Source organism: Protopterus annectens, chromosome 1.part1, assembly GCF_019279795.1.
Source record: "Protopterus annectens isolate FY-2018-M chromosome 1.part1, PAN1.0, whole genome shotgun sequence".
NCBI classification, from domain to species: Eukaryota; Metazoa; Chordata; order Ceratodontiformes; family Protopteridae; genus Protopterus; species Protopterus annectens.
In genome coordinates, this window is record NC_056726.1 from 1,789,781,701 (window position 1) to 1,789,807,010 (window position 25,310).

The window sequence follows — 25,310 nt, forward strand, 5'->3', positions numbered from 1 at the left end:
GGAGATAATGAGGTACAGAGAAAGATGACTGTAGAGTTATTCAGTCTGGTCAACTTATAATAAAGATTCTGAACACCTGTTTAACTTTTCTTATTCATAATAATCAACTGACAGGCTTTAAGATGATGAATCCTAAAAATGAGACACATTAATATGAATCAGAAGCATGAGCTAAGTTTTGTTAGCCCAATGGAGAGTTTGAGAGGCAGTTTGTTCATCGTTTTCAATAATGTAGGAGTATGTTATTCAATGGTAGAATGTTTTAGGGTTATGCCATTAGGTATTTTTTATTCACTTCAAAAGTTTTGTCCATAGCTGAAGATTTCAAATCGTTATACATAAAGTATATAATGAGTTTTGTACATAAATGAGATTTCATTCTACTTATGTTTTTTCTCTCTTCTATAAACATCTGATTTAAAATGCATATCTATTAATATTAATGGACTGAATAATCCAGTAAAGAGGGGGGGAGTCTGTTCAAATACTTCCAGTTACATAAAGCTCAAATAGTATTTCTACAAGAAAAACATTTACTTAATAAAGATCTAAAAGAAGAGGCACCCTCATTTTATGGAAGAACTCATCAGTAATGCCTAAAGTAAAATATACCTATGTTGATAAAAATAGTATGTTAAGCATTGTTATAACTGAGTGGAACAGAAAACAATATACATTGGTGAACTCTTATTGGATTCCAGGGGTTGGAGCTAAAGATGCAAAAAAAAAAAAAAAAAAAAAAATAGCCTATTACATGAAAAGTGACGTCATAATAGCTGGTGATTTTAATTCTGTTTTATCAAACAAAGATTCCACTGCAGATAGAAAGAAAGCTGCGAATCACATCTTCAGCCAAACACTTAACAAATTTTGTAAATCTAAAGAATTTAATCAGGCAGCACAGAGGTGCAGAGGGCAACATTGTCGCCTCACAGCAAGAGGCTCTCCAGTTTAATTCTTGGCTGGGTTGCCTTCTGTGTGGAGTCTGCATGTCCTCCCTGTGTCTGTGTGGCTTTCCTTCAGGTGCTCTGATTTCCTCCTACATTCCAAAGACATGCGTCTGGAGCCTTTCTCCCCGGCCCTCCACTGAAGATGGGCTGTATCCCAGTTGGACTTTCCCGGTAAACAAATGTTAAAATAAAATAAAAGGATATATTAGAGCTGAGGAAAAAAACTCACTTTAATTTACCCATTATTCATATAGATATTGAACACAAACAAATATAGATAAAATTTTTGTCTCAAACGATCTGTTATCACATATTAGAGAAGTTTCAATAGTTTCATGTCCATTATCGGATCATAATGCTATAATCTTTAATATTATTTTAAAAACTGAATCTAATACATCACAGCAGATTACCAGTGTACATTATTAAAATAAAAGGATTCAATGATTGGTATGTTAAAGAGAACAAAAATTTCCTAGCAATAAACATGAATGAAGTAACTGATGCTGTCCTGTGGGATTCATTAAATGCTTACTTAAATGGAAGAGTTACAAGCTGGTATATTAGTAAAACAAGAGAATGGGACAAAGAACTGAATACACTGCAGGCCAAAACAGACACACTAAAGTTAAATCTAAAACCAAATTACATTATCAGTCAGTCTGAACTTAAAAACTGAAATGCAAAATATGGTGAAATTCTAAATCATAATGTTTCATTAAACCTAGAAAACTTAAACTTCAGGCATATTCATAGGTTCATAAGTTAGTACTAGGCTAACTGCCCTTGCGAGCCATTTAAAGCCTAGCCAATTATCCCTTGTGAGACCCAAACCCTGCACCTTGAATTTGTAAGGCAAACACCTTAACCATTAGGCCACCCTATTCAGTAAACCCTATAAAGTTGCACTCTTAGAATAAAGAAAATTAATAAACTAAATCATATCAAAGAAAGTATAACACAAACAATAAAAAGTAAAACAGATATTTAAGGTATTCTTGAGGGCTTTAAAATATTTTACAAAAATATAAATAATACAAATAACCTATATAATAATGATATAGTTGAAACTTTTCTAAAATATAAATATAAAATTAACAAGTGAACAAATAAAAAATGTCAGACCATTCACTTTAAACAGAAATAAAACATCAAATAAAAAAGTTAAAAAATAATAAGGTGCCGGGCTTAGATAGTCTTGTACCAGAACTATAGTGGATATAAAGGTGTATATACCCCTGTTAAAATGCCAGGTTTTTGTGATATAAAAAAATGAGACAACAATAAATCATTCCAAAACTTTTCCCACCATTAATGTGACCTATAACCTGTACAATTCAACTGGAAAAAAAAAAATCTGTTAGGGGAAAAAAATATAAAAAATAAAAAAAAACTACAATAAGCTGGTTGCATAAGTGTACACACCCTTAAACTAATACTTTGTTGAAGCACGTTTTGATTTAATTACAACATTCCGTCTTCTTGGGTACACACCTGCCATCAATTAAAGATACTCTGATGAACCCCCCAAAAAGTTCAGCTGTCCTGATATTTACTCAGTTGCCTGCTACAGAAAAAGCCATGGTTCGCAGAGAGCTTACAAAGCACAAAGGGATCTCATTGTTGAAAGGTATCAGTCAGGAGAAGGGTACAAAAAAATTCCACAACATTGGATATACCATGGAACACAGTGAAGACAGTCATCAAAAAGTGGAGAAAATATGGGACAACAGTGACATTGCAAAGAACTGGACTTCCCTCCAAAATTGATGAAAACACAAGACAAAAAACTGGCCAGGGAGGCTGCCAAGAGACCTACCCTAACACTGAAGGAGCTGCAGGAATTTCTGGCAAGTACTGGTTGTGTACTACATGTTAAAAAAATCTCCTGTATTCTCCCTATATCTGGACTATGGGGTAGGGTTGCAAGACGGATGCCTTTTCTTACACAGAAAAACATCCAGGCCTAGCTAAAATTTGCAAAACAATACATCAAGTCTCCCAAAAGCATGTGGGAAAATATGTTATGGTCTGATGAGACCAGGGTTGAACTTTTGGCCACAATTCCAAAAGGTATGTTTGTGGCAAAAACAACACTCGCATCACCAAAAGAACACCATCCCCACGGTGAAGCATGGTGGTGCAGTATCATGCTTTGGGGTTGCTTTTCTTCAGCTGGAACTGGGGCTTTAGTCAAGGTGGAGGGAATGATGGACACCAGTCACTTTTGGCCCCAAACCTTCAGGCGTTTGATAGAAAGCTAAAGATGAAGAGGAATTTCACCTTTCAACATGACAATGACCCCAAGCATACATCCAAATCAACAAAAGAATGGCTTCACCAGAAGAAAATTAAAGTTGTGGAATGGCTCCGCTGGAGCCCAGACCTAAATCCAACAGAAAATCTGTGGGGTGACCTGAAGAGGGCTGTTTACAAGAGATGCCCTTGCAACCTGACAGGTTTTGTGCGCTTTTGCAAGGAAAAGTGGGCAAATATTGCCAAGTCAAGATGTGCCATGCTGATAGACTGCTACCCAAGAAGATTGAATGCTGTAATTAAATCAAAAGGTACTTCAACAAAGTATTAGTTTAAGGGTGTGCACACTTATGCAACCAGCTTATTTTATGTTTTTTTTTTTTATTTTCTATATTTTTCCCCTAACATATTTGTTTTTCAATTGAATTGTACAGGGCTCTGAGTTACAGCACAATGGCACTAAATATACAGACCCAACTGATATTGCCAATATCCTGGCAGATAGGTGCAGTGCTAACTTTACCCCCTCTCACCCCCTAAAGAGCCCATCTCTATACCAGAAGAATGCAAAGTTCCTGTAATCACTGCTGCACAGGTAAAAACCACACTCTCCAAAGGCAAGAACACAGCATCCATGGGACCAGACAACATCCCAGGCTGCGTTCTACACAAATTACAGAACGAACTGGCACCCCACCTAAGTACCATGCTCAATCATAGCATCACCTCAGGCTTTGTGTCTGCTGAATGGCACACAGCAACAGTTATACCACTCCACAAGGGGGGGGAGCCACCACGGACCCCGGGAACTACTGCCCCATTAGCCTGACGAGCCTGGTCTGCAAGGCCATGGAACGTATCATCATGGAACTTATAAACAAAGATATTGGTAATCTCCAAACTCTGGACCCCACCCAGTTCGGGTTTGTAAAATGCAGATCATGTCTCCTAAACCTGATAGACTTCTTTGAAGCAGTCACCAAAGCCGTAGACAAGGGTAAGGTAGTTCACACAGCCTATCTACATCTTGCCAAGGCTTTCAACACCATCTCCCACTCTGGAATTATAGATAAACTCACTAAACTAGGTATAAATCCCTATGTCACAAGATGGGTTGCCAAATGGCTCACTGACAGAACCCACACTGTGAAAGTAGCAAACTCCAAATCCGACTTCAGACCAGTGACAAGTGGAGTACCACAGGGTTCAGTCCTGGGTCCTCTTCTGTTTGGTATCTACTTCTCTGAAGTACAAGCTAACACAGAAGGTCTTTGGCTAACGAAGTTCACAGATGACTGCAAACTAGGAGCCATAACTGAAACTCCTAACGATGTGAACATCTGACAAAAGGGCATCACTGAGACAGATGCCTGGTGTCAAAGTCATGGCCTCAAGCTCAATGCCAAAAAGTGCATTGTCATCCCCTTTGGTAAAAACTCTGTACCCATGAACTACAACATAGGCGGTAGTATACTTAACACCGAAAGTGTGATAAGAGACCTTGGGACACAGGTGGACAGTAGTCTCTCCTTTGATAATCACATAGCCACAGTAGTCAGGAAATCCTTCTACGTGGCACACCTCATCACAAAAGGTTTCTCATCCAGAAAAAAAAAGAGGTCAATGTTCCCCTCTACTCATCACTCATTAGACCCATTATGGAGTACAACGCCCCTTTTGGTATGTACTTCACAAGACATCTACAACAACTGGAAAGGCCGCAGAAATTCCTCACAAAGAGGATTACCGGCCTCAAACAGATGCCCTACTCAGACCATCTAAAAAAACTCCAGCTTTACTCCGTCGCATATCGCCTACTCAGAGGTGATCTCTGCCTAAACATACAAAGCTATGTCAAACCCAGAGCTGTTGGACATGCTCCACTTAAAGAAATCCCAATCCCCTCCAAGCTACACGCTCTAGGGACCTAAACCTTGTCACCACAATAAACAGAACATGCCGGAGGGATAAATTCCTGTCCCAGAGACTTCCCATACTCTGGAATAAACTACCTATCTATATCAAACAAAGCTCCTCATTAGCACTCTTCAAGAAAAATCTTGATGATTGGATGGGAAATAGGAAATTCACCCTGGAGATCACCTCTGTGGCTCTGCTCGACAGTGGCACAGGAAAATAATTTTCTTGGGTGGCAAAAGCCAGGGTACCTTTTTGGCTGGGCTTGTATAGGCCCCAGGGCTGATAGCCTAGTACCTATCTATGAACCTAAAGGTGGGAAAAGTTTTGAAATGATTTATTGTGGTCTCATTTTTTATATCACAAAAACCTGGCATTTTAACAGGGGTGTATACACTTTTTATATCCACTGTATATTAAATTCTACTGGATGAAGCAGTTAAAATGTTAGATAAGGTCTACAGAGAAATAAAAAACTGCTGAAGTCCCCCATCATTGAAATATTCCCTTATATTACTTATTTTAAAATAAGATAAGGATCCTACAAAGTGTTCAACAGAATTTCACTTTTAAATGTGGACTATAAGATGTTCATATCCATTTTAGCTAACATAATTAATCTACTTAATCCTAAACTAATTAACAATGATCAAATTGGATTTGTTTTAAATAGACAAAAACAGGATAATATAATAAGAATATATAGATTAATAGACTATGCAAATAAAAATAAAAAATAACTTTCCATCATTAAGCTTGATTTAGATAAGGCTTTTGAGTCAGTTAATTGGTCGTACTTGTTTAAAACACTTATAATTTCTCACCTGAGCTAATTGCAATGAATTTCTAAGTTATACAATAACTTTTGTGCCTTTGTTAAAATAGGTTATTTCTTTCTAATTCCTTTAAACTACAAAAAGGCACACAACAAGGGTGTCCATTATCACCTTTACTCTTTGCATTAGCTATAGAACCCTTTGCTGACTGTATTAGATCCATTAAGAGCATTAATGGTATCAAAATAAAAGAAGATTTCGAACAAAAGATTCAAGTCTTTGCTGATGATATTTTACTAACAATAGGAAATATAGAAAATTCATTAGAACATATAATTAGTTCTGTGAGTTAGTTTGAAGAAATCTCAAACAAAATTTAATAATAATGATGAAACAAGTACATTACTAATTAATAAGGCATAATGTAAAGAGTGCCCAAGTTTTTATGTTGGAAAGACTATTCGTAGCCTTAAAGATTGTATTTACAAACATATCAATGATATCAAACACATGAAAACTACAAATGATTTGTATAGTCATTTTGAAAAGCATTCAGACCATGTTTTTTTTTATATTTTGGTATCGACACCATACATCAAAATTTTGCTGGGAAGTCCGTGGCACGATATGGTAGAATGTATGGAACTGTATTGACAATTGAAATTAAACACCACTTCACCCTCAGGTTTGAACAAATCTTTATCCACAGCTTGTGTTTTGAGACTTATGTCTCATTACATTTAAATTATTGTATTGTGTATTTTTCAGTATTTATACTGTGCATTTATGGTTTATTAGGTGGTGTTTATTTTTAGGGAAGGAGATAGATGTCTTTAAGGAATTTTTCAGGTGTGTCATGGGTCATGTGATTTTATTGGATGGTTATTTAAACTCATTTTTGTGACTGTTTTTAATTCTGAAGAAGTGTATGTGATATGCACACGAAACCGCAAAATTTTTGTGAATAAAGCAGTCTTTGGCTAGTTTCTGGTCATTTCTCAGTTTGGATTTAAGCATTTGATTTGATTTTATAAACACATAGTACCTAATAGTTTTAACTGGTTATTAAAACATTTTTTGCGTAAATGGTATTAACCCTCTTCTCAAATTCCTTATGTAAATAACATAGTTTCTCTTTCCAAAAGTTATGCATTCTAACCATTGTAGTTAAGACTTAATATTTTCCATGTTTCCAATTGTATATACAAATGACTGCCTAGAAACTCATTACTTCAACAAAATGCTAGTACTGAAACAACAAAGTAATTTACTTTATTGGCATCAATTCTTAAATGGTACTGATGTGTATATACATATATACACACTTTTGAAAATTTAAGGTCCAAATACAACCAAGATTCTGAGAATTGGTTAATTTTACAATTATTTAGAGACTTTGTGAACACAGAGGTAAATAGGATATTTAACCAGGATAAGAAATTGTTCCCCAGATTATTTGAATTCTTGATAAATATAAATAATAATGCAATGAAAAATAAATCATTTGTCACATATATATAAAATTCTTAACTTAGATTTCACATATTTAGACAATTCCTATTGGAACTACTCCTCAACATTAAAAATTAACACTTCTCTGAAGAATACAAGAAATTAATATTAAAATATACAGATAAAACTACACCTTCATTATACTAGAAAATTGTACTTGGAAATTTTTATACAGAGCTTTTGTCACTCCTAACAAAATTACAATTATGTATAAATCAAACAGAGTTAAATGTTGGAGATCTGATTCTGAAATAATAGCTGACTGGATGCATATGGTATATGAATGTGAAGTCATCTTCCCTTTTTAGAAATAAATTAATAACTTTATTCAAACTCTATGGTCAGATAGCTGTAATATTTCTAAATCTTTAGTTGTATATAATGCTCAGATTCTTGAGATAATTCAAAAACCCAACTGCCTCTTCATTGGTCTATTCTTCCTATAACCAGAAAAGTAACTACTAAAAATCGGAAAAGTAAAGTTACCCCCATTAGTGTTGAATTTATTAGTGTGGCAAAAAGTGTTTGCTGTAGTGAACTGCATACTATAAAGAAGAGAACTTCTAACATTACATACTCATGTAAATCTTGGCTTAAACTTAAAGACTTGCTTGAAAAATATTAATTATTGTTGATGTACAAGTGATGCATTGATCAGCTGTGAACATATGTAAAGAGTTATTTGTTTTATAATTGATTTGTTTATGGTTTTAAAATAAAAAAAAAATCACAAGGTATACAAAACAAGTCTTATGCAGAAAGACTGAAAGACCTGCCACTGTATTCTACCTGCCACAGGTTGCTAAGGGGTGACCTGTGCCTGGCTTACAGGGCAGTCTCTGACCTAGCCCTGATGGAAATTCTACACATTTGTAAATCAAACTGCATGAGGGTCACTCACTCCAGGGATCTTAACCCAGCCTCTGACATGAACAGGTCATGCTGGAGAGAGATACATATCTCAGAGACTGCCACTTCTCTGGAGCAATCTTTCAATTCACTTGAAACAGAGCACCTCCCTGACCATCTTCAAATGCAGCTTAGATCAATGGATGACTGACCACATATTCACTCCTGGGGTAGTGCCCATGGCCCTCCTGGATAGAGGGAGTCATTATTAACTACCATAGACCCTTACCTCTGTGAACTTCATTCACTAACCACCAGAAAGTGTGGCACCTTGGGATAAATATGGCTAAGATTGTATGGGCTCTAGGGCCAGTAGTCTAGTAACCTTGTATGAACCTATGAACTTTCTCGGTTGCATAATTTAACTGTGTTTTGACTTCTTCTAATGTTATTTTGAGAAACAATATTGCCCCTCGAGTTTCATTTACATTTGCTAACTCTACCTGATGTAAATATTTTTTCATTCAGTATTCAGTTAGGGCCCTGGCTATAAAGCCCCGAGTAAAATCTTCTAGGGTTCCTTGTACTTATAACTAATATTAGATTGCATGTCCCATACCTGATCAATTACCCTTTCTATGTTCTGATGTCTTAGCCTTTGTGATAAGTAGTTCTGGGAACAGCAGCATGTTACTGAAATAATCCTGTTTTATTGCCATGTTTCTGAGACAAAGAAAATGATTTATCTACTATTTAGATCTTTCTTTGTTTGATTTGGTATCTCATTTTAGTCTCCATTAATTCCCTATTCAAAGTCTAAGCCACTTTTAATTTCCTATGTATAGCACTATATTTATTTATGCCTACATCCTGTATACCCATAGTTTTCATTTAGTCCTTTACATTAATCTTATTTTTATACTTTTCATTTCTCTGCCACAGTCTTGTCACATTCAAAAATACCCCTGTATTCAAAAGTGGGTTCGGAACATCTGGTGACATCCTCCTGCAATGTTTTTTTGCTGGACAACTCTAAGAGCACATTTGCAAGGTCTGAAATAACCAGTGGCATAGGCTCAACTCCATCAGGTTTGCATCTTCCTGCAAAGTTCTTGACCAGGACTTATGTTCAGCAGTATAAAAAGTAAATTCAGATTGGCCATTCACTTGGTCCATAACATTAGATAGCTCAAAATCCTCTTGTGGTTTTCCTCAAAAAATGTCCCTAAATATGATATTTGAGCTGTCTTGCTCCAAGACCAGCATTCCTACATTCTGTAACCAGTTTCCAATCCCTACATATACAAGGAACACTAGGTCTTCCATTATCTTTTTCAACCTTTCTTGTGTTGTATTTGGAAGAATATATACTGTCTATTGTGAATCTTCTACCTATTATCCTCTTAGCATTACAAACCACATCTCCTTGTCCAGCAGATGCTCCTTTGCTTACAACTGTGCTCTTTTTACAAATATCATAGTTCCTTTTCAACTTACTCTAATGTAAGTGATCTAGTATTTTCTCTGACTCCTTGTTTAATAAATTCATCCATCCACAACCCTCTGTCCCATTGTTTCATGTGGGGTCATGGTAAATATTTTACATTTATTCTCATGTATTTATTTCACTATATGCTATTCTTTTTCACATGGCTCCATAATTATAACACAAAGTTTCCCTAGACTGCTGCAAAATTGTAAAATACATATACTACTGTTTTTATGTCTTGACACAAGAAAAGTAGCAGAAGGCTCATTTCTTCAGTTGCAGAATCTCCTGCTATTTACTCCACAAGTTTGGCACATTTAGCACATGTAATGGACACTGATCTTTTCCGATGAATATTCATGAAAAGTCAAAGAGTTAATTTGATGAAGCCATGATTTCTTACTGCAGCTCCAAGTTATTGTCTCAACTGAATTTGTGTTGCATAGAAAGTAACATAACTCTGCCTAGCTTCCATCCTCAGTTTAAACATCGGGGAGGTTTTTACAGGCATTCTTTTGCAGCTTTTGTGTTTCTCTTTCCACCTTTGATCACACCAGTATTAGCTTCTCTCCAGTCCATTTTATTTTCTGAATCTCCCAGCTTGTACTTATTTTCTCTAGTGGTGTCACATGGTTTAGGCAAATGTTACCCCCCCCCCCTATGCAAAGGGCTTCAAAAATTGCTGAATAGATGAATCTAAATCTTAAATCTTTATGTCTGCAGTCCATTATCAGTGGAATGAACATATTTATTGTTCCTCTTAGTGATAGCAGAATAGCCATTATCCACATTTTAGTTGCTTGTCACTTTGCCAATATTTTTAAAGTATATCAAGAAAACACTCAGGAGCAAAGCAATGAAGAAGTGCCAAATACTATTTCCCATGCACAAATCCACTCGCTGTTGAAAGAATCCAACTCTCTCGAATAAAAGGTTATAGATGAATTTATTTATACACTGCAGTGTATAAATAAATTCATCTATAACCTTTTATTCGAGAGAGTTGGATTCTTTCAACAGCGAGTGGATTTGTGCATGGGAAATAATATTTGGCACTTCTTCATTGCTTTGCTCCTGAGTGTTTTCTTGATATATTTTATTGTTGCTTTTTACAAAGGAGCATTAACTCCGAGCGGAAGATACTACTGTTCTTAAATATTTTTAAAGTAACAGTTAGTTTAGTTGTACAGCTGCAACTTTATCATCATATGTCTTGGTTGTTTTCTTGTCCCCTACACTTGTGGCATAATTACTCTCTGGACTCTTTCCAACAACAGTTTAGCCATGGGGATATCGGCCCTTTTGTACAGACATGCTTCCATATAGTTCACACAATTACTCCCTCCTGATTTTTTTTTCCTGGAATACCAAAAAAATCACCTCCTCTGTTTTCATCCTGTCTTCTAATTCCAAAGTTTGTCTTGAAACTCTTCATGCTGAACTTTCACTGCTGCCAACCTGATCTTGGGTTCTTCAACTTTTCTTCTGTGGATTGGCCTGCATCTGAATGTTCCAAAAGGATATTTTAAATCACATTTTTATCTCAAGATCTTTAAAATCTCATTTTTAATTGCTGGAACCTGTGTACTGAGAGACTGCCTTCCAGACTATCTGCAAATATACAGAGCTGAGTATATATATATATATTTTGGTTATAGAGTTTGTTAATTGTTGCTTAGATCCCTGTTGAAACTGTTGTCTCCCTGTTCTGAGAGACTAATCTGCAAATATACAGAGCTGAGTATATTTTTTTGGTTTTAGAGTTTGTACTGTTAGTTGTTGCTTAGATCTCTGTTGAAACTGTTTTGTCGCACCCACCCTCCGTCTCTATTTTTGGTTTGTAGTTTAAATTTGGTGGCTTTTGCAGTTGCCCGCTCCACTGTAGATTTGATCTGGGACACTCCCCCAAGTCCCATCTCTTTACCACATTCTACCTAATAAACTCTTTCTGCACTTGCTTTTAGTCCTTTTTAATTTAATTACATTTTTAAAACTGTGTTTGGTCTAATATTGCTACATACTCAAGTGTGCTAGCTTGCACTGCATGTGAATTGTTTTTACTACTGTTTTTGCTACTTTAAAACTGTAAGCCTGTTTCCTACCTTTCCTGTAACTAGTGTTCCAGATACAGATTTGCTGTATCCACGACTGTATGTAAGCTTCTGAGCCCCCCAAGCCTTTTTGTGTTGGAGGGAAGCCTTCTAGCTTATCAGTAGGAGTGGTAAGCACTAGGTAACCTGTCTACCACATCAGGAGTGGTTCTGGCCCAGAAACTGTAGTTATTGGCCATTTGGGCAGTTTTTCCATCTCTCTCAACTTTCTGATTTGAAAGCCTGCACTTGCACTTGTTTCTATCCTGTAACTCGTCTACTGCAGATACAGATTCTTAGTTTTAGCACTTAAATTTGCTTATTCATGCTCAGCACTTGTTCAGAACTTGTAAGCACTAAATAAGCTACTAATTACTATAGCACTCAATCTTCCTCATTACCTACAGGAAAACAGTTTTTGTACTTACTTTTCTCACTTGCTTAGAGAAAAACAGCTCTTGTACTCACTTTCCACACTTATCTAGAGGAAAATAGTTTCTTATTCAGGCATGTCCAAGGGTCAGCTCCCATTGTTCTCTCCTGTCTATCTGATGAATCTGGGCATCTTGAGGCAATGTAGAAATTGCCTCATGTACACAGACAACCCTCTCCTCCTACCACCCAACACTACAACCTGTGAGAGATGCACTTATCTAGCCAAACTGGAGGTAAAGCTCTCTCCAACCAAGACTGAAGTTGACAGTCATGAGAAGAAGGTAAACATTTGCATCACACCACACTCATCATATAGTCTTACTAAATCTACACCACCAAAATACACACATAGTAGCACAAAAACATTCGCGGAGGCTCTCAATAATAATCTTTCTAAGCAACAGAGACCTTCAAAGCAGAAATGCAAGCAACCTCCATCCCCCAACACAACCCAAATGACACATAGCCCACAGACTCAGTGCGCCACTCAACCACAGCCAATAAGGCAAAACAACATACCCAACACTAGTCATAGGTGACTCTATAGTCAGGCACACTGATGTCCCACTCACTAGACTAAACAAGGAGAAGGTTACTGTCAGCTGCCTGTCAGGTGCCAAGATCCACCACATAACCCATTCACTCAGGTCACTCCACAACAAGTACAAATATGACTCTGTCATTGTCCATGTTGGTGTGAATGACCTAAGACGTACCTCCTTGGACTATATGGAAGAGATCCCCGATCTTGTAGCCCAGGCAGGTATGACCTTAGCCCTGAGTAGCATTCTGCCATTGCCCCGAATGATACCGCAGTACAAGGACAAAATGATTGACTTCAACAATTGGCTAAGCTTCTGGTGTCATTCTAAGGGGATCCGGTATCTGTCTGCTTGGGATGACATGGTCGACAGACCAAGATGCTTTGCCACAGATGGCCTGCACCTGTCGCCCCTGGGATTCTGGATACTGGCTAAGGCTCTTGCTGCCCCTATAGTGCCTTTTTTAGGCAAGGTTCAAATAACAAATTCACCACCATAACAGGAACAGGCAAGCAAAAACTGAGGGTAATGCTATTAAATGCTAGAAGTCTAAATCTCAAAATGCACTCACTCGAGGCACTACTTAAAATGGAGAACATCGATATCTGTGCAGTGACTGAGACCTGGGTCAAGGCTTCAGAGAGCACCCCTGCACTACCAGGCTATAACTCATACCACACTTTTCGGCCATGTAACCTGGACCGAAATACCAAAGGCATTGGTGTGTCCATATTCATTAAGGATATCCACAGCTCCAGGCTAGTTGCTCAGCATAATGCATCCGAGATTATCCAAATGCAGCTAACTATGGGCAAAACTGCAATCCAAATTGTAGCTTGCTACAGATCCCCCACCATGCCCCAGGATTCCCACTCCTCTTTTCTTGATGCACTGGAAAATATTAGGGTTCAACCAACCACCCTGATAATGGGCGACTTCAACTACCCCACCATTAACTGGGAAAACTACTCGTGTACCAACTCCTTAGCTCCGCGCTTTCTGGAATTCATCAATTTATCCACACCCCCACCAGGGGGCAACAATATCCTAGACATAGTCATTACCAACATGAGTGACCAGTGTTTCACACCTGAAGTCAACTCCTCGTTGGTCCGATCCGACCATAAGCAAATCACCCTTGATATCCACATCCCGTACCCCCCTCCCCATTAAGGAAACCACGGTAAAAAATGTCTCCAAAGCCAACTTCATGCTTCTTAAGACAGAAGTGGTGAACTTTATGACACCCATGCAGATGGACAATGCAGTTACAACTGCTGAATCCTACACAAATGCACTCTATAAGCACTTATATGAGTGCATGGATCGTGCTATCCCAAACAGAACAAAGATGCTATCCTCCAAAAAAAGGAAGCCAATCTGGTGGTCCCCTGCTATAAACAAACTGCACAACAGAAGGAAGAAACTGTTGCAAAAGAGAGTAAACTCCCATGAGTGGAGGAGCTCCCTGGTCAGCCTCAGTAAGAAGATGAGATCCCTTATAAGATCCTCCAAAGTTAGCTACGAAAACAAAATCACCACTAATTCTAAGAACAACCACAAAGCATTCTATAGCTATGTCAAGAATCTCGATGACAACACCCAGATCTGCACTGAGTTACAGCACAACGGCATGAAAATTACAGAACCAACTGACATTGCCAACATCCTGGCAGATAGGTTTAGTGCTAACTTTACCCCCCCTCACCCCCTAAAGGGCCCATATCTATACAGGAAGAATGCAGAATCCCTGTAATCACAACTACGCAGGTAAAAGCTGCACTCTCTAAAGCCAAAAACACAGTATCCATGGGACCGGACAACATCCCAGGCTGCGTTTTACATGAACTTCAGAATGAACTGGCTCCCCACTTAAGCACCATGTTCAATAATAGCCTTGCATCAGGCTTTGTGCCCACTGAATGGTGCACAGCAACAGTTATCCCACTCCACAAAGGGGGAGCCACCACTGATCCCGGGAGCTATCGACCTATTAGCCTGACGAGCCTGGTCTGCAAGGCCATGGAACGTATCATCATGGAACTCATAAACAAAGACATTGGTAACCTCCAAACTCTGGATCCCACCCAGTTCAGGTTTGTGAAAGGCAGATCATGCCTCCTGAACCTGATCGACTTCTTTGAGGCAGTCACCAAAGCCGTAGATGAGGGCAAGGTGGTTAATACAGCCTATCTTGACCTCACCAAGGCTTTCGACACCATCTCCCATTCTGGAATTATAGCTAAACTCACTAAACTAGGTATAAATCCCTACTTCACAAGATGGGCTGCCAACTGGCTCACTGACAGAACCCACACTGTAAAAGTTGCAGACTCCAAATCTGACCTAAAAACAGTGACAAGTGGAGTACCACAGGGTTCCATCCTGGGACCTCTCCTGTTTGGTATCTACTTCTCTGAAGTACAGGCTAACACAGAAGGCCTCTGGCTAATGAAGTTCGCAGATGACTGCAAACTAGGAGCCATAGTCAAGTCCCCAAATGATGTGGACATCCTACAGAAGGGCCTCACTGAGACAGATGCTTGGTGTCAGAGCCATGGACTCAAGCTCAATGCCAAAAAGTGCAGTGTCATCACCTTTGGTAAAAACTCTGTACCCATGAACTACCACATAGGCAGCAATTTACTTAACACCGAATGTGTGATGAGACCTTGGGACCCAGGTGGACAGTAGTCTCTCCTTTGATAGTCACATCGCCACAGTAGTCAGGAAGTCCTTCTACATGGCACACCTCATAATAAAAGGGCTCTCATCCAGGAAAAAAGAGGTCATTGTTCCCCTCCACTCGACACTCATTAAACCCATTATAGAGTACAATGCCCCTTTTGGAATGTACCTCACAAAACATTTGCAGCAGCTGGAAAGGCCACAGAAGTACCTCACAAAGAGGATTACTGGCTTCAAACAAATGCCCTACACTGACCACCTCAAAAAACTCCAGCTTTACTCCGTAGCATATCACCAACTCTGAGGTGATCTCTGCCTAACATATAATGCTATATCAAACCCAGAGCTGTTGGACATGCTACACCTAAAGAAATCCCTCTGAGCTACACGCTCTAGGGAACTAAACCTTGTCACCACAATAACCAGGACATGCTGGAGGGATAGATTCCTGTCCCAGAGACTTCCCATACTCTGGAACAGGCTACCCATCTATGTCAAGCAAATTTCTTTATTAGCACTCTTCAAGAAAAATCTTGATGAGTGGATGGGAAATAGGAAATACACCCCGGGGATCACTTCTGTGTCTCTGCTCTACAGTGGCACAGGAAAATATCTTTCTTGGGTGGTGTAAGCCAGGGAACCTTGTTGGCTAGGCTTACGTAGGCCCTTGGGCCGATAGCCTAGTGCCTACCTATGAACATGCATCTGTATAGTGTTGATCATCTGGAAGTCTTCCAGTTTGCTACCTGTCCATAAGAGTTTTTTGTAAATCTTGGCTAAAGCGTTTTCTTTATCAGTTTTTTCCATTTTTGGTACAGCAATATTATTGTTCGCCATGTGATTCATCTCCTGGAAATCTTTTGTAGATTTTTATTTTCTTAGTTTTAGTTTTCTTCTTCCTAGAAGATATGCAAACCATTATTATGTTCCATATTATGACTTTAGAGCTATTTTGTTTTGTTTGATTGTTTTAGGCGTGGCAATTTCATTTGCGTAAAGGTCTGGCAGAAGTGAACTTAGCAAACTGCTGCTAACATACAGCTGCCATACTGGAAAACACTCACGATAGAAGGATTTTCTAACAACAAAAATATACAGTGGCCAAAGGATAACATTACCTATAAAGTATGTGATGATGATACTAGATTTACCTAAGAAACTATGTTTACCTATAAGATTAATACATCAAGCATTTCTTTGTTTCAGTCCTTCTTGGAGAATCTGAATATGAGAATGGGATTTGATAACCATCTTCAGTTTATAATTATCAGCAAGCTCGGTTAACTACAGTCCCACGTTAGCTTTCAGAAAAGTATATGCCAACTGTATGTGTGTGTGTGTGTGTGTGGGGGGGGGGGTAGAACAGCATACTGTGGAATACTGATGGTGACTTATGTGCTTCAGCCTAGAATAAATACTACTGACCTTAATGACATTGGTACTATTAGATACACAATTTGCTATCTAGTTAACTATGTAATGGTTAATGTTGAGTTGGGAGAGTTTGTTAATAAGTCCCAACATGGGGGATACTAATAAGGTTGAGGTAGGCAGATTAGACTGTAGCTCTTTATCTATGGCCTTTGCAACCATTTTGAAGACCTGAAATAGGCTTAGCAGGCAAGATCTGACTTTTACAAAAACAAAGTGGTGAGTATGCATGGATGTAGGGCCACCTATATCATTATCTATTAGTTCAGTTATATATTTTCCAAAGCCTTACAAATAATACTAGTGGGACTAACAGGTCTGTAAATCCCAGGGTCAGTAAAGGGACCACCTTTATGCAAGCATACCATAACAGCTGTTTTCCACACCTTGGGATGTAACCATTGGAGAGACTCGGGTAGAAGAGCTGATGGTGGTTTTGCAAGGTAGGACTTGGAACTTCTCAAAAGACAACGAAGGCCATTACCAGGACCCGTGAAACTGGAATTTTGGAAAGTGCCAAAAGGATTTGGTCCAGAATTATTTCAGGGGGGAGAAAGTATAAGAGAGAATGCAGGCAGTGTGGGATGAAGTTGGAAGAGAATTTGTCTATAAGAATATTAGCAATGCCTTTCGGGCCACGGATGCTCAGTGCAGAATTGTTGGTTACTTCTAAGCTTTCTAACCCATAACGATCTTCTATTAATTGTTGTCAGAGGTATACAACTGTTTGTAACAAATAGCATACTAATTAAACAATGTTCACATATTACACATATATACCCAGAAATAGAAAGAAAATCAGAAAGCATGTAATCTGGGAAGACAACATTTGACAGTAGTTCAAATATGTAGTTTTCAAGACCGAAAATGTACTGATGCCTAACATAAAGTTATTAAGTCTGAAGTATGCCAAGAAAAAAAATTCTAGGGATGCCACCTGTCAGATGGCAATAAGCATACTTCTCAACTTCTTTGCTCATATATTCTGGACAAAGCCAAAAACAACTGGTGCCTGTGTGTGTGTGTGTGTGTGTGTGTGTGTGTGTGTGTGAGGGGGGTGGGGGTGGGGTGGATACTAAAGGTTAGGGGCATTTTTTTTTTAAATACTGTGTTAAAAAAATGAAACTACAGGTTTTGCATCAGCATGCATTTTCTGAACAAGAAGCAGGAAACTATAATATTTGGTATTATTGACTGCTAATATTACTCACTAAATATTTTTTTATAACAGGGCAAAATATGAAGCAAAAGTGGGGTCAGTTTAAATGTATGCCTATAGGACTATTCTGATAGTTTTAAGAACTGCAGAAAAAATGTACCCACGGTCAATGAAAACGATTAACAAACGAAAAATGTTTTTAATTTTCTTAGAAAAATAAAGACTCACTGTTTCATGATTTAAGTCGGTTCTGCTGTTTTCTACTATATTAAGGGTTTTATCTTTTCATAAATGGAATTATATTTTCTGCACCTATTTGACAAATGTTAAATATGTTATTTACTGTTCTAAGACTGTAGGAGTTGCCATTTATTTTAAACTTTCGCAGCGCGCAAGTGTCAAAGGGATTGCTAACATACCTCTCGGGTATTCCTGATTTAGTCTCAGAATGTTGCTCTGTGCGTCCCAAAGCCGGTGACTTTGACAAAATATTGTGCACTGTAATCAGCAAAGAATATCATTACATTTATAAACTCCAGTTTCTTCAGAAAATGCATGTTACTCCAGGTTCCATGCAGTCTAGAATATTTCTACGATTGAATTAAAAGATGTCAAAATCGTTCTTGATTTTGAACATCTGCCCCTGATTATTTTGACTCTGTGCCTCATTGTTGATATACAAAGTTGAGAGCTATGCTGTCAAACAAAAATACTGCGTGGTAACCCTGAACAGCTAACATAATTTCACGTTATAACAAACTATTCCTACATCAGAAAGACTGTTTTTAAGTATACCTGTGAACGCTGTTAACTAAATAAGTTTGAAACTCGATATAATTAATGGATAAGTGTGACTTCTATTATTTTTCTCAATATCTCGTTATGTGAATTATGCATAAACCATAACTTGAAAAAGTCTAACGGTGTGATGGCGAAGTCAGCCTTGAACTTAGCAAGCGCACCTCGCCTTTTCTTTTTTCCACTCACTGTATCACCAGGATAGTGCTCCTTAGAACTATGGAGTGGGTGCTGCCTCTTGTCGCTGAGTACCGTCCCATGATGCAGTGCAGCGAGCAATCCCCAGTGTGCCGCCATGTTGTTAGAGTGGAAGGAATGATCTGTACTGTGTGGGGCTGAAATCCACCTTCATCTTACCGCTCCGCCCGTGAGTATCCGACTTGGATTTGCTTCATATCGTGGTGTAGACTCTCCTTTTTCCGGAGGTCCTGGTTTATTGACATTTTGTGATTTCTGAGCTTGCCGGCGGGGCTTTGAAGGCGAACAGCTCCGCGCTTTGGCACCGTAATGATCAGTCTTCTTTCGGCTCTTCGCTTCATGTTTTGGAGTCAAACAGGCCCCTATTGTTGTCAGAGAAGGAAAGGGAGGGTGATTGACAGAGGAGCAAGTATTAGAAAATACCCGAAATAATTTAATTCCTTGTACATAAGGTATTGTGACAATGTGTGTTATATATGTTTGTGAATTTGCTTTCGGTTGTTAATGAGAGGATGACAGGACTCTCGCATTCTGACATCTGTACATATGTATGTATATAGGTGTGTGTGTGTATATGTTGTTGTTGGGTGGGGGGTCATAAGTTTTCCAGTGGGAAGCAAGGTGTTTGTTATGACAGGATCAAAATAGATGGCGACTGGTTCCTTGTAACACATACGTGTTTATTCTGCGTTTGGATTGGTGCCTCATCTATCCTGTTTTGACATAGGAGGTGGTGTGGTAATTGTGTGCATTTGTCTGTTAAGAGGTGGAGTTAGTCGTATGTGGTAGATGTGTATGTTATGTAGCGTAAATGTTTGTCTGACTTAAATTCGTTATTTATGCAGATAGCGTTCTGTTTGTGTGTTAAATTTATATGTACTGCTTGACAGATTCCTTGATTTTTTTTTTTTTTAGAAAACCGTTGTACGATACTTTAATAATAGGTAAAGTATTATGCACATGCAGTTTTTTGTTCGGTGCTAAAATGCATGTTTGCAGAAATATTTTAGGAAAATGGATTGCTTCCCTATTGTTGGTGGGAACTCGGAAGCCTGTGAATCCACTTCCTCTTTGCATCATCATATTTAAGTGTCATGGCTTTGTGATGGTGCTTTGAGTTAACATATTGTACAAACTTAACGTGTTTGTGAGAGTAGTGAAGTAAGTATATTGATAATGCGTGTGTCCTTGTGTGTTGAGGACTCAAAAACCTTTAGGCTGTTTGTGCCAGTCGTATGGTTTTGCATTCATAACATGCATATGCTTTTTGTACATAGTTTACTGCATCTGTATTCATGTTATACATTTGTATGCATTGTATAGTTTTGTGTAAAATGTGTGATTTGTTTTAATGTGTGCGAGCTACTTACTTCTATGGCTTTGACTGTTACTGATGCAGTGCAGAACTTTTTTCTAGCTATGTGCTCAGTCTCATCTTAAAGCATGATCTGTTTCTCCGTAGTTGATTATACTTACAGTTGTTCTTTATAGCTCTATTTGTGTTATTTGACAGCACATGTTTAAGATTTTGTCTTTTTTATTATTGTATAGCTTTGAAGTTTCTGGTAAATGTTTTTGGTTTTTCAGTTACTGTACTGTTCGCTACCCACAACAGGCAAAATAAAAAGTAAACAAAGGGGTAGTGTATAGGGATACAGACTTTTTTTTGGCTGTTTGTTTCAGAGTTGTGCTGCTGTCCTGATTTTATTAGAACGTGTTCTGCAGCTTTTGAAAACAGTAATAGAAGCAAAAAATGTATTTGATTTTTTTTGTAAAAATTAGAAGTATGTAACTTACATGAACATTAATGGCAAACGTTATGCTATAATCTAAGCACTTTGTGTATAGAATGTTGAGGTACAGACTCTGCTAGGAGAGAGAAAGAACACATTAATGACCTGTGTTGTTAAATTGTGAGACTGTTGTCTGCTGCTTTTAGGAAACAAGTTTAGTCCCCCCCCCGAGGGTGTACTTGATATATAGTTGATAGGGCCAGTGCATTCTAGATGGCATATGATGGTTGAGTAAAGTGTGTTGGGCTCATAAGTACGTTTTTATGCTTGATCTCCGTAGGAGATTATCTATGCATTCTGTTTACCTTTGAAAACTGAAGAAACTACTTATGCTTTGCTACTTGCTTATTATAGTAGATAAAGGGGTGATTGCCTGTTTGATTTGCAGTTTTAGCTACACAAAAAAAACAGTAGCTATGGAGTTTTGCGTAGCCATTAAAAGTTGCACGCTTCTGTTTGGATGTCATATTTTTCATTTCCAGTTTTATGCATAATGAGTGCTGTGTATTTACATTTTATAATGGTAGAGAGAAAGTTTACTTTGTTGGGCTTTGACAGCTTTTAAAGCATAATCTTGCTTTTGTGGTAACATTTTTGTAGTCTGTAGAGTATAATTGGTAGCCAACTGATTTTGTGGTTCATAGTACCTGGTGAGGTTGCAGGTAGCAATTTGTTCCATTGTGTACCCCCACCAAAAAAAAAAGATAAGAGAAACTATATACAAAAATTAATAAAATGCACACAACTTTGTTGTAAATTTGATTACACTGGTCATTGTGAAACTCCTTTAACATTGTAGCTTGGTGATCCAGCTTAATTTAATCCAGAATGCTTAATTGTGTGAATACAGCAAAATATATACCTGTCAGATTCTATAAGGTAGTTTTTATGTTTGTTGGGGGTTGTGGATTTAGATATCGAAAGATGTTTATCTTTGATAAGCTTTAGGTTACTGTGCTGAGGGTGTAGGACTGTGTAACAGAAACTTTCCCAGACTGTCGGACAACTTTTCCTATCGTGCAACTCGCGACCGTTTCCTGGTTCTTGTTGACTTAAAGCTTTGGCTGAGGAAGAAATGACTCCAAGCTGTGTCCCCCCCACACACTTTTTATGGTGTTTGTGGTGACTGTAATGAGTGCTTGTGTGTTTTTTCTTCTCCTTCACAGGTTGTCTCTTATTTGTCCTTTTCTGTACATTTTTTTTTCAGTGTTAGGCTTAGGTCTAGGTCACCCATAAATATATAGACGAGATATATAATTTTGTTTTGTCTCCTACATCATCATACTGCATTGGTAGCCTTTGTTTCATGTCCATCGAGGCAAGTTATAGAACTCAAGCTCATCCTGGGAGTCTTGGCTGGCAACGTTCCAACAACTTTATTTCTTCATTATGGTCTACTAGTCTCCTTCCAGCAGGGTACTTTGGTAACACTTGAGGGACTGGCATGTTAATGTTATGTATCGTCCCACCTCTACTGCAGCGTAGACATATTCACCCCCCTAAGCCTGTTTGAGTTGTACCTTGCCTACCCGCATACAGTGTCCCCAGCCTCTGACGGGGATCTCTGCAGGGAATGTCCACATACAAACCTCCACCCCCCCCCCCCCATCCCCAGTTTTTTCTTACTGCTCAGTTTTTCTCCAGAGACCACAAAGAAGTTTCAGCATAGTTATTTGGAACAATTCTCACAACAGCCATTAGCTGCTAGAGAGGTATTCCTCTATTTCACGGCAAAGAAAAAAGACAGACTATAGTCATGGCTTTATCTTTCTACTTTGCTGTAGAGGATACACCGATAATGTCTTCTCATATTTTCTTTCCCATTTTTGTAATATGGTTTACTTGGATGATTTTCATCTGCTGACTAGTACTATTTACTGCTTGTGAACTCTGCTTGACATCTGCTGGTGGTCTGTCTGTAGGAGTTCATTGACTTTACCAAATGAAGACACTGAAAAATTCTATGTACTTCCAGAGAAGCTTTCTACTTTAGAAAAGGGGTGTGGCTCCTCTTTCATTTTTTCTTTTCTTTAATGTTACTTGGTGCTTCTTGCCCTATTACCAGCTCCTGCATCTTCTTTTTATGGTGCTGACTGTTGCGTGTCTGGTGCCATCACTGATATTCTTGTGTATTATTTGCCAGTGGAACTCTTTCTCCAGTATCTTATTTGATGCTGTCTTAACATTGGCCATCCAGGTGTTGATGGGCTGTACTTCTGTTTTGACACCCTACATAACTGCTTTTGGGGCTTTTTCCCCCTCTGACATTTGTAGCTTTGGTGTTGGCTTTTTGGACTTTGGGTTTGGTGACAGGGTTTTTATCATGCCCCCCCCCCCCCCCCCAGCTACTGCCACTCCCGATTTATAGAATGGGAGCAAAGTTATTGCTCAATTGCCTTATTGGTTTATGCCCCATTTTAGCGGTTACTGTAGGGTCCTGGTTCAAACCACAGTCCTCCTCCTCCTCTCATCTGGCTTCTAGTCCCCCCCCCCCCCAAAAAAAAAAAAACATACACTTGTTAAATAAGAAATTTCCTTCTGCCATGTTCAGAGACTTGTTGTGTTTCTTGACATTGTGCCATTCTCAAAAAAAAGGTTCAATGCAGATTAGGGCATTTAGTCTGAGCTTAAAGATCATAATGATGAAAAAGGAACCAGTGTCACCAATTCTGGAGCGTTTCTTCACTCCCCCTCATAAATAAGACTGGAGATGTGTATAAAACAAGTGCACTTTGTCTTTTCGTTCCAATTACCTTCACGTTTTATCCTTAAGGGTGGGCACCATGTCCTAATTGAAGAGAGAGCAGACAGGATTTTACAACCTCAGTGTGTGTGTTCAGTTTGAACAGAAACAAGCCTGACATAACTGTTTCAGTGCCACATGTGTGAAGAGCACCTATTGCTGTCTGGCTCCCTGATAAGGAATCCTATGCTATTGACCATTTTGGGAAATGTCTTTGTATTCATCACATTGTTCTTGCAGGTGGTAAACTTTTTGTGCGTGTGCTATAATTTCATTGGGCATGACCAGTTAACTTTTTAGTGTGCTTTGGGAAAAGTTGCCAGAGGTTTCACTGAAATAAAAAATGATGACCTAAGCAATGACTTCAAGTAATAGTAGCCTTGTGGTTCATGTGGCCTGTAATCATGGGAGGGAAGGTGCTGCTAGAGTAGAGGCATCTCTTTCGCATTCTGCCTACACCACTGGGTGTGATGTATTTATTATTTTATTTGTTTGACATTTCTTAGCCGGGATAGTCAGAACCCGTTTTCAGCAGCGGCATGGGGAGAAAAGCTCCACAGTTATGCATATGCAGTAGGTAGATTACAAAAAATAGCTAGATTTATAAAAGATTGGCAACAAAAGTTTCATAATAATGATTGACCTGGTTAACTTAGGATACTCTGGTGATCTTCTTTGGACTCCACTTTTAAGAGCTCCTCCTCATTGGTGTAGGAAGGAATGAGTACCTTAAGTAATTGAAGGCAGGACAGATTTCAGTAGCTATGGGTATAAAGTTTTTCAATCTTCCCACTATATTCATTTTTCAAAATATAGAAGAGCTGGTATTTTATTATAGCTAAACTCACTAAACTAGGTATAAATCCCTACGTCACAAGTTGGTTTGCCAACTGGCTTACTGACAGAACCCACACTGTAAAAGTTGCAGACTCCAAATCTGACCTCAAAGCAGTGACAAGTGGAGTACCACAGGGTTCCATCCTGGGACCTCTCCTGTTATACCAAACACAGAAGGCCTCTGGCAACGAAGTTCGCAGATGACTGCAAACTAGGAGCCATAGTCAAGTCCCCAAATGATGTGGGCATCCTACAGAAGGGCCTCGCTGAGACAGATGCCTGGTGTCAGAGCCATGACCTCAAGCTCAATGCCAAAAAGTGCAGTGTCATCCCCTTTGGTAAAAACTCTGTACCCATGAACTACCACATAGGTAGCAATCTACTTGACACCGAATGCGTGATAAGAAACCTTGGGACCCAGATGGACAGTAGTCTCTCCTTTGATAGTCACATCGCCACAGTAGTCAGGAAGTCCTTCTACGTGGCACACCTCATCATAAAAGGGTTCTCATCCAGGAAAAAAGGGGTCATTGTCCCCTGTACTCGTCACTCATTAGACCCATTATAGAGTACAACGCCCCTTTTGGAATGTACCTTACAAGACCTCTGCAGCAGCTGGAAAGGCCACAGAAGTACCTCACAAAGAGGATTACTGGCCTCAAACAAATGCCCTACACTGACCGTCTCAAAAAACCTCCAGGTTTACTCCGTAGCATATCGCCTACTCTGAGGTGATTTTTTTAATTTTATTTACATTTGTTGACCGGGAGTGTCCGACTGGATGTAGGTCCATTTTCAGTGGAGGCCCGGGGAGAAAAGCTCCACAGTTAAAATAAACAGACAGAAG